The sequence below is a fragment of the Cervus elaphus genome, chromosome 33 (assembly GCF_910594005.1).
Source record: "Cervus elaphus chromosome 33, mCerEla1.1, whole genome shotgun sequence".
NCBI lineage: Eukaryota > Metazoa > Chordata > Mammalia > Artiodactyla > Cervidae > Cervus > Cervus elaphus.
Window position 1 is genome coordinate 30,506,320 of NC_057847.1, and position 10,351 is coordinate 30,516,670.

Consider the following 10,351-nt stretch of genomic DNA (forward strand, 5'->3'; position numbering starts at 1 on the left):
TTGTCAACCAGTCCTCTGTGTATTTATTTAAAATCTCCCCCTGCTGTCTTGTTAAACTATTTAACCCCTTATTTAGCTTCTTCTGAAATGGTCCTCCTGAAAATCACTGTTTCTTTCATTTCTCCTTCTTGGAAGCATCTTATGTGGGGCTTCCCTGGTAGCTCAGCTGGTAAAGAATTCACCTGCAATGCAGGAGACCTGGGTTCGATCCCTGGGTTGAGAAGATCCCTTGGAGGAGGGCATGGCAACCCACTGCAGTATTCTTGCCTGGAGAATTCTGTGGACACAGGAGCCTGGAGGACTACAGTTCATGGGGTCACAAAGAGTCAGACAGGAGTGAGCAACTAACACACTACATCAGACCTCACTGAAGGACTGAAAGAATGGACAGGTATCAATGAGTTAGCAATTGTATTGATGCTGAGCTGTGTGCTATGCCTAGTCGTGTGGGTCACCATTCCCTTCTCCAGGGGATCTTCCCAACCGAGGGATCGAACCTGGGTCTTCAGTATTGCAGGCAGATTCTTTACCATTTGAGCCACCAGGGTAGCAAGGTGGGGGACTGAAGATGAATAAACTCCAATCTCTTCTTTCAAGGCACTCAGTGTGATGAAGGGAGGCTATATTATATCGTGATAGATTATATGAAAGAGGTCTTTACAGAAATGTGATGGAAATTCCAGGAAAGTACCCTGCTTGCTCATCTTGGTTGGGGAAGGGAAGAATGCCAGAAAACACTAGCAAGAGACGATCACACTTGCTGATGCTCAAAGGGCACGTATTGATTATCTGTGCATAATAGAGTATGTGTTGTTTTGTTGAGAAGAGTGCCTGGAGCTCAGGTTTGTATAGAACCTTATAGTTGAGGCTGAAGAGATACTCAGAGATAAGATGTGGGAAGCCTTAGGTGTCGTGTTGTAATTTTAACCCAAAGGTAATCGGAGCGAATAGCGGTCTTTTTCCATGTAGGAAATTAAGCACATTGTGATATTCAGATGTACATTCTGGACTGATCACTCTGACAGCAGTATGGAGACTCTGAAGAGCGGTGACATAAGGAACAGGAAGAGTGGGAGCTTGTTGCCAGGAGAAAAATAGTGAATCCTTAACATGGAGAGGAAAGAGTAGAGCTCTAAAATGGAACCAGGAAGACATAGTGATGAACTGGATTGGAAGTAAACAATGAAGAAGTGGGTGGATCTAGAATGAAGCCTGGGTTTCTGGAACCCTCTGTAAGATCCCCTTCTCTATGGCCTCCATAGCAGGCACTATTGGTCAGGAATTAATAGTACACGCTTTGGTGTGTGAAAAACATGGTTTTAAAAGTTGGTTGTACTATACATTAGGACGCTAACTGGGGGGAAATTTCTTAACCCCCTTTAAGCCTTAATTTCTTGATATGTAAAGTGGAGATAATATACCACACAACTCATAGCAGAGTGTACCTAATAAATGTTCAGTAAACACTAGCTGTTTATATGACTTATCTTTTTATTTTTGCAAAATAAGATAAGGCATTATTAAAGATGATTGCACAATATTATAAAAACACATAGAACACTGAAAACTACAACTATTATAATTTAAAAACTGCAAAAAAAAACTAACATGAGTATTCTACTTAACAAGAAATTTAGAACTCTCAAGAAGTTTTAGCTAATGTATTTTCTTCTCTCACTAAAGTTCCCCTAAAGAGAATGAGACACTTTGTATTACTTTATTGCTCTTGGAACCCAAAGATGACAGTCTCATTTTTAAAGTGACCTTGTCACATCTAAACAAGTGCAAATTTCATTTGAGACACTATTAGGGTTTTGAAAACAAATATATGGATTTTAAAAATTATCTCAAAGTTGCAGACAAATTGTTAAGTACACAGAATTCTTTTTTCATACCTTAATATTTTAGTGTGTATTTCCTGCAAACAAGGACATAATTCAACAAAACCACAATACAACCATCAAAAGCAGGAAATTAACACTGATTTATTACTACTATCTACCTCTCAGTTCCACCAATTGTCCTCACTATGTTCTCGATAGCCACAGAATCCAGTCCAGGCTCACGCACTCCATCTAGTTGTCAAATCTCTTCTGTCTCCTTCACTCTGGAGCAGTTCTTCAGTCTTTGCTTGACTTTCATGCCATTGAGACACTTGAGGATTACCAGTTAATTATTTTGTAGCTTTGTATTTGTATTTGCCCCTACATTTGCATTTATTTGATATTTGCTCACGATTAGATTCAAGTTAGGCACCTTTGGCAGAAATATCACAGAAACAATGCTGCTTTCTTATTACATCCAATCAAGTGACTAAGATTCCATTTCTATCATTACTGATGGTGTTAACTTAGTGGAGATGGCATCTGCCAGGCTTCTTTGCTGTAAAATTGCAACTTCCACCTTTGAGGTTTATAAATATGTAAAAGAGATGTACCTTGAGACTATGCAAAACACCTCATTCCTCGTCCAACTTCCAGCTTATTCATTTACTGATTTATATGAACTCAGTTTCTCGGGCTCAGCGTCTCATGCCGGGCCCCACCTTGTATGAACAGCCTCTTCACCCCATCTTGGTTCTCCATGCAGTGCCATCCTCTCTCTGCAGACATCTCCTTAAGCCCATTTGGCCTCCAGCACCCGACTGTGGGCCATCATGACCAAACCCCCTGCCCCCTGGCCCCCGCCACCTGGCACAGACATCGTCCTGTTCTGTCCCATCCTAGGAATGAACAGGTCAGAAAGAAAAGAGAAGGGAGGGAAGGGAGAGAGAGGCAGAAGGGGGAGGTCACCTTTATCATTGTTGTGCTTAGTCACTCAGTCTTGTCCGATTCTTTGTGAGTCTGCGACTTCGTGGACTGTAGCCTGCCAGGCTCCTCTGTCCACGGGATTTTTTTCAGGCAAAAATACTGGAATGGGTTGCCATTTTCTCTTCCAGGGGATTTTCCTGACCCAGGGATCAAACCTGCGGTGGATTTGTTACCTTCTGAACCATCCGGGAAACCCATCATTATCATTAACATCCTTGTACTTCTTTCTATCTTTGTTATCAGTGAATTGTCTGAGGGCTTATCTTCTTCCTTGTGTTCTTCTGCTCTGGGCATTTCCCAAGGTTCCAATTTAGAAGGCAATAGAGGAATGACTCAGGGCTCCAACTACGTTATCTGCATCACTGCTTTCTGATTCTGAGACCTAGGCAGGGTTCTTATTCTCTTTACACATCTGTCTCTCTCTCTGAAAAAAATGAAAATAATAATGGTACCTGGTTGTAGTCCCATCTTTCCAATTTTGGGTAGACATTTCCAAATGAATGGACCCACATCAGCTCAACTTCAAAATGTAAAAATCAGCTCATTTTCCCCTTACAAAACATATTCGTCTTCCTGAAGCCCCTGTTTCTGTAAATACACACATCCATGCTACAAGCATTTATTGAGTGCTTACTGTTAGCAAGCATGGTGGCTAAGAATCCAGATATAAAAAGCAAGGTCTTTGCCCCCAAGATGCTTAGAGTGGTTGTATGGTAGTGGTAGTGTGGTAGAGTGGATGCTTAGTGAGGAGGGTATTGTGATGAGCACTCTGATGGAGTTAAATGGTGGCATCTTTTCTTCTCTAGGAAGAGTACCACATTCCAAGAGACTAAGGCTTTCTAGCGGGTGGACCACACAGAGTTAGCTGGATGGAGACGAGGGCCAAGGTCTTCTAGGCAGAGTGAGCAGTGTGGCCAAAGAGCTGGAGATACAATTCAGCACAGCATGTTCTGAGACCACAGCCTTGAGAGACAGATCCAGAGAGGTCGTGGGGAGGGATGCGGATGGAATGAAGGTGCCAGGGTTCAGGGGGCACTGCTGAGGGCTTCCTCATCAGTTCTCCTAAACCCTTTGTCTCAGATGACCTTCCTCCCACATGACTCACCCAAATCCTACTATTCTTTTAAAAAACTGTTTTATTTTATTTATTATTTATGTATTTGGATGCACTGGTCTTAGTTACATGTGATCTTCAATGGGGCATGCATGATCTTCCAGGCGTGGCACATGGGATCTAGTTCCCTGATGAGGGATCAAACCCAGGCCCCTTGCATTGGAAGCATGGAGTCTTAGCCACCAGACCACCCGGGGAGTCCTGTGAATCCGATCCATTCTTGGCTTTCTCCTTGAAACCTTTTCTTATCTGATCCTGAAGCAACTTCACTCTTCTCCTAACTCTTCTGGCAATAACTATCCTACAGTGTATTTCATATGATGATGATAATAAGGTCTTATGTATGTAGAATAGTCACAGCCTTCAAAAATATTTTATCCTTATCATAAAGTTTGATCTGCATAATAGAACAAGTACCATTTCTTTTACAGCTTTGTTGACCCATTAAAGTGACCACTGCTTGTGCCTTGCTCCTCTAAGTAGGTTGAGAACCCCTTCAATTCAGCAGCTTTGCCTTCGTCTTATTTATATCTCTCACAATGCCTGCCAGAAAGTCTCACAGAGAATTGGTGCTCAAGGCATGTATTGACTTCAGATTGATGTGAATTTCACTGAAGTCATTAATACTGTAGTTCTGTGTGTTTTTAGCTAGCATGGCGTATATTATCTTATATATCCTAGGGAATGACTTGTAGGTGGTATAACTAAGAAATGGCAGCACTCAAGGACAGTATGTTAAGGCTCTGTTCTAGGAACCATCTAGTGCCCTCAACTGAGAGGAAAAAATACTCATTGCCTTAAAAACCTTTGGGGACCCTTTGAAATCATCTGTGGTGATGTGGCTCCATATGGCCTGGCATCCTACACATTGCTTGCTGGCTGGCTTACTGGGTAGTTACTAGTAGCAGGGGTCAATAAAAGAATCAGGGGTTTAATTTCAAGTAATCTAATTGCTATGACTCAAAAAAGGAGAGATGATAATTGCCACCTTTTTTTTTTTTTTCCTATAACTTCCTACCTCTGTAGCACTTCATCCCTACCTACCCTTAGGAGTACTTCCCTAGAGATTTTCAGCTGAGTCTTAAAACCCAGACTTCTGAATAACTATTTTCACTACCTAGATACCTTCTATACTTCTAATCTGCAATGTGTTGAATTATTGAACTGCTTGAATGGGCTCCTTTTAAACCTGTGTTCTGGGTTATATGTGTGCCCCTACAAGCTCCCAGGGTGAGGCTGAGGAAAGATGTGTGTTTTGTGAAATGGAACACTGCAGTGAACTTGGAAAATTGAGTTCAGTCATTGGTGTATTAGGCTTATTGAGAATTTTCCCTAAGAAAGGCCTCTGATATAGTTGAGAGCACTAAACAATATAATGTTGAAAACAGGGAAAATATGAATGAAAACTGCAGGGGGAAACATTTGAAACCTGTTAGAAAAATTAAAGGTGGTAATTTAAAAAGGCCAACGGACAATTCAAATGCAGTGGAAATCTGGGCATCCGAGGTCTTCAGAAACAAAGGCAAACATTGGAAGAAGTGTAATGCACTCAGTTCAGTTCAGTCGCTCAGTCTTGTCTGACTTTTTGCAACTCCATGAATCGCAGCACGCCAGGCCTCCCTGTTCATCACCAACTCCCGGAGTTTACTCAAACTCATGTCCATCGAGTTGGTGATGCCATCCAGCCATCTCATCCTCTGTCATCCCCTTCTCCTCCTGCCCCCAATCCTTCCCAGCATCAGAGTCTTTTCCAATGAGTCAACTCTTCACATAAGGTGGCCAAAGTACTGGAGTTTCAGCTTCAGCATCAGTCCTTCCAGTGAACACCCAGGACTGATCTCCTTTAGGATGGACTGGTTGGATCTCCTTGCAGTCCAAGGGACTCTCAAGCGTCTTCTCCAATACCACAGTTCAAAAGCATCAGTTTTTTGGCGCTCAGCTTTCTTCACAGTCCAACTCTCACATCCATACATGACCACTGGAAAACCATAGCCTTGACCAGATGGACCTTTGTTGGGAAAGTAATGTCTCTGCTTTTTAATATGCTATCTAGGTTGGTCATAATTTTCCTTCCAAGGAGTAAGCGTCTTTTAATTTCATGGTTGCAATCACCATCTGCAGTGATTTTGGAGCCTCCAAAAATAAAGTCTGACACTGCTTCCACTGTTTCCCCAAGTATTTGCCATGAAGTGATGGGACCAGATGCCATGATCTTAGTTTTCTGAATGTTGAGCTTTAAGCCAACTTTTTCACTGTCCTCTTTCACTTCAGGAATATATATATTTTGAAATCACTCAGGTCTAGGGTCAAGTCTCAGTTCTACTGCCTGACAGCTGGGTGACAGAGATACTTAACTTCTTTGAGTCACAGTTTCTGCCTTTGTAAGTTGTGGGTGATTGTGGTGTACTGGTAAATATTTAACGACTGGATCATACAAACAAATAAACAAAATCTCAGTTTGCAGGTTTTGCCCATTTTCATAGAGTAAATTCTCCCACCACAACCAATTTCAAGCTGCCCATTTAATATCACTGAACATATTCCTGGAAGAAGGGCATGGTAGCACACCATTGTACGTCAAGAGCATAGGTGATAGTAAAATGTATGAAAATAATTAGAAAGGGATTTTTTTTAGTATTACCTATATTTTAAAATACAATTTTAAATTGAAGTTTATATAATTTTAATAATGGTTATTAATAACCAGTTTGCAAAATTCCAGGGTATTTAACAATCAGCTCAAACAAGCTTTGTTCAGGCAAATGTTATGGTGCTTTCGGCTGTGAGTTCAGCGTTAATGAATTAGCAATATATATTACATAAAAGTGTCTTTAAACAAAAACATGTGTAAAACAAAGTTATGTATTGATCAGTTGATGAAAACACTGTGGCCAGAGGCTCTCAGGAAACCAGCCCCGTATTTCTCAGGGGAACGGTAATTAATACTGAGTTTATAGAACATCATCACCGAGAGTAATAAGAATCAAGTGGATCTGCCTTTTTGGGGATGGTTTGATTAAGACAGTTCTGCACTTACCACAATGCCTGAACACAGTAGGAAAGCCCTAGAATGTCCCCTTTCTTCGGCATCTCGCCTTCCCCGCCTGGGTAGTCTGTGCTAAACCTTGCAGGCTAGCTCAGTCACACCCAACAGTTACGAAATCTACAAATAGCAAGTGTTGTTATTGTTGGATGCTCGCCTCCTTCAGGGAGGTGTTATGGAATTAGTGATCATCCATCAATTCACAGCCCATGAGATGCCTTTGAACAATACAAAGAAAGGTGTTAACAGTAACAACACAAAAGAATTACACTCAGTCAGGAAGTTTGCCTTCCTCCCCAAGTTTCTCCCCTGGCTGAAGATTGCCAATCCCTCATCTTTTTTCAAACTGCTTTCTTTAAAGGAAACTGGAGGCTTTTCCTGCACCAGAGCTCAGTAAAATCTTCTTACCTCTCATTCTCTGTCCAAACTCAGTTTGTTGTCTGAGGGTTGAATCCTCAGTGATGCTCAGTCCCTTCTTTCTTCCAATAGCCATGCGTCCATCACCCTGCCTCATCATGTGATGCCCACCACACCACTGCACACACCACTGACCTGCTCCAAGTTGGAGCAGTTTTTCCAGTCATGGTTAGGATCGGCATTATTTAAAATAATGTACCAGTCATGCTTAGTATGGGCATCATTTAAAAAGCCATGTTCTTTTTTTCATGAGAAGTGACAGCATATCAGATTATGCTACTTCTCGATTAAGTCCTTGAAAGATTTCCTGTTACTCATACCTAAAACTTGCCCTCCTTAGCCTGGCACACAGACTCTGTATGACCCATTGCTCCCTAACTTTCGAATGTCAACACCTGCACTCTCCTCCTCGTTTATCTTGCTTCATCACACTGGCCTTCTCACTGCTCCTTGAACTTACAAGGAGCACATCAGAACCTTTGTGTTTCAGGCTTCTGCTGCCTGGTCTATAGCCATCCAAGTTCCTCCTCCAGCCACCCCTGTCAGTCATGTGTGTGCACGTGTGCGTACTGTCGTGTCCTCTCTGCAGCCCCATGGATTGTAGCCCACCAGGCTTCTCTGTCCATGATATTTTTCAGGCACGGATCCTGGAGTGGGTTGCTGTCCTCTTCCATGGCCTCTTACCAACCCAGTAATCAAACCCACATCTCCTGCATCTCTTGCATTGCAGGCAGATTCTTCCCCACTGAGCCACTGCGGAAGCCCCCCTGACAGTCACAGCTCAGCCCAAATCACCTGTCTGTGAGGTGTCTGTGACTGTGTAGTCTGAAGAGCCCTGGCAGAACCATGCAATCGCTTCATTACTTTTATCCTTTGTCATTATGTGACATCAATGTGTTTTATGGGCTAAACTGTGTCCCCCCCAAATTCATATTAAGTCCTAACCCCTAGCACTTCAGGAGGTGACTGTTTTTGGAAATAAGGCCTTGAAAGAGGTGCTTAAGATACTTTTCACGTTTATGCATTCTATGTACATTTCCCTAAAAGTCCCCAAAATAGATTATGTTTATGAATCAGTGTTTATTGCAGAAGATAGAGGATGTTAACTTTTTGCCAAATCATGATACCCTTGAAACTTTGTTTTTGCCCTTTTGTTGGAAAAAAAGAGATTAATGTAACAAAAATTTCACCAATGGTTAAAAAAAAAAGGTGATTAAGGTAAAATAAGGCTCTTAGGGTAGGCTGTAATTCAGAATGACTGCTGTACTAAAAAGAAGACATTAGTACACAGACAGATACACAGAGAAAAGACAGTGTGAAGACATCATAAGAAGGCAAGCCAAGGAGAGAGAACTCTGAAAACAATCAACCCTGCTGACACTTTGATTTCAGACTTTTGTCTCCAGAGCCAGGGGAAGTGGGTGAAGTGATAAATTTCTGTTAAGTCACCCTGTCTGTGATATTTTGTTATGGCAGCTCTGACAAACTAATATTCATCATTTTTTTTTGTTTTGTTTTTCCCTTTCCTTACTAAATTATTAATTTCATGAAAGCAGGAATTAAATGTGTCTTAGTCACCCTTCTAGTCTTAATGTCTACAACAATTCCTAGTACCAAATGGGCTTTCTATAAATATTTTTAAACGGTTGATGATTGAATGATGAATCCAGGAACGTGAGCCTTTGCTGTTCAAGTTATCTCTAGCTATGCCAACTACTGTTGTTCAGTTGCTCCGTCATGTCCGACACTTCGCAACCCCATGGATTGTAGCATGCCAGGCATCCCTGTCTTTCACCATCTCCTGGAGTTTGCTCAAACTCATGTCCATTGAATCAATGGTGCCACCCAACCATCTCATCCTCTGTCACCCCCTTCTCCTCCTACCTGCAATCTTTCCCAGCATCAGGGTCTTTTCTAATGAGTCAGCTCTTCGCATCAGGTGGCCAAAGTAGTGAGGCTTCAGCTTCAGCATCAGTCCTTCCAATGAATATTCAGGGTTGATTTCCTTTACAATTGACTGGCTTGATCTCCTTGTTATCCAAGAGACTCTCAAGAGTCTTCTTCAGCACCACGGTTCAAAAGCATCAGTTCTTTGTTGCTCCACCTTCTTTATGGTCTAACTCTCACAGCCATACATGACTACTGGAAAAACCATAGCTTTGACTAGTTTTATTATTCATTACTTTAAAAACAAGCCTAAAGAATTGCTTCAATACTTGTTATGAATCCCAGAGCTAGACCTTCTTAACCCATTCCCCCCCCTCCAAATCTAGTTGATTAATTCTCCCAGCTCTTCAACACCCTCTCTGCTAAGTTCTTCTGTTTGTTTCTAGATACTTCTCTAACCTGCATCTTTCTCCACTTATGTCCTGGGTGCCTGGATCTGTGAAGCTGGTAATGCAGGTAGCTTCCCTTATCTGAGTCCTGCCACAAAACCTTCAACTTTTCTGTCCCTGGGAACCAGTGTGAGGATGTGGTCCCCCCAAAGGGAAAGACTTGGAGACAAGTTGAGAACTCATGCTCATCTTTCTTCCTAAGTAATGCAATATTTATTGCTGATGGCTCACATCTCACCAGTGGGTTCTTGTTTCTCCAACATCTTTTGTGCCTTGTTAATTGCCAGGCCCTAGACAAGTCTCCAGAAACACCACCAGAAACCAGCTTTATGCTGGTTATTCTGTTTGCTCTTCATTTCCACCCCCTACCAGATCTCTGCTCCGCATGTGGGAGACTGACCCCTTCTGTTCACATCTCCCTGGGCTCCCACTGGGAGCTTTCCAGTTGAGTTCAGCCAATGGCGGTGTGAAGGTGGGAATAAAGAGAGATATTGGAGGATGTTGGCTCCCCATGCAAGTTTCCAGTCCCCACAGGGCAGCTTCTCCACGCCACCTCCTTTCAATGGCCTCTGGTTACAGCCAAGGGTGGTAACTGCTTCCCATGCTTGCTGGACTCTGGGTGTTTTACCAG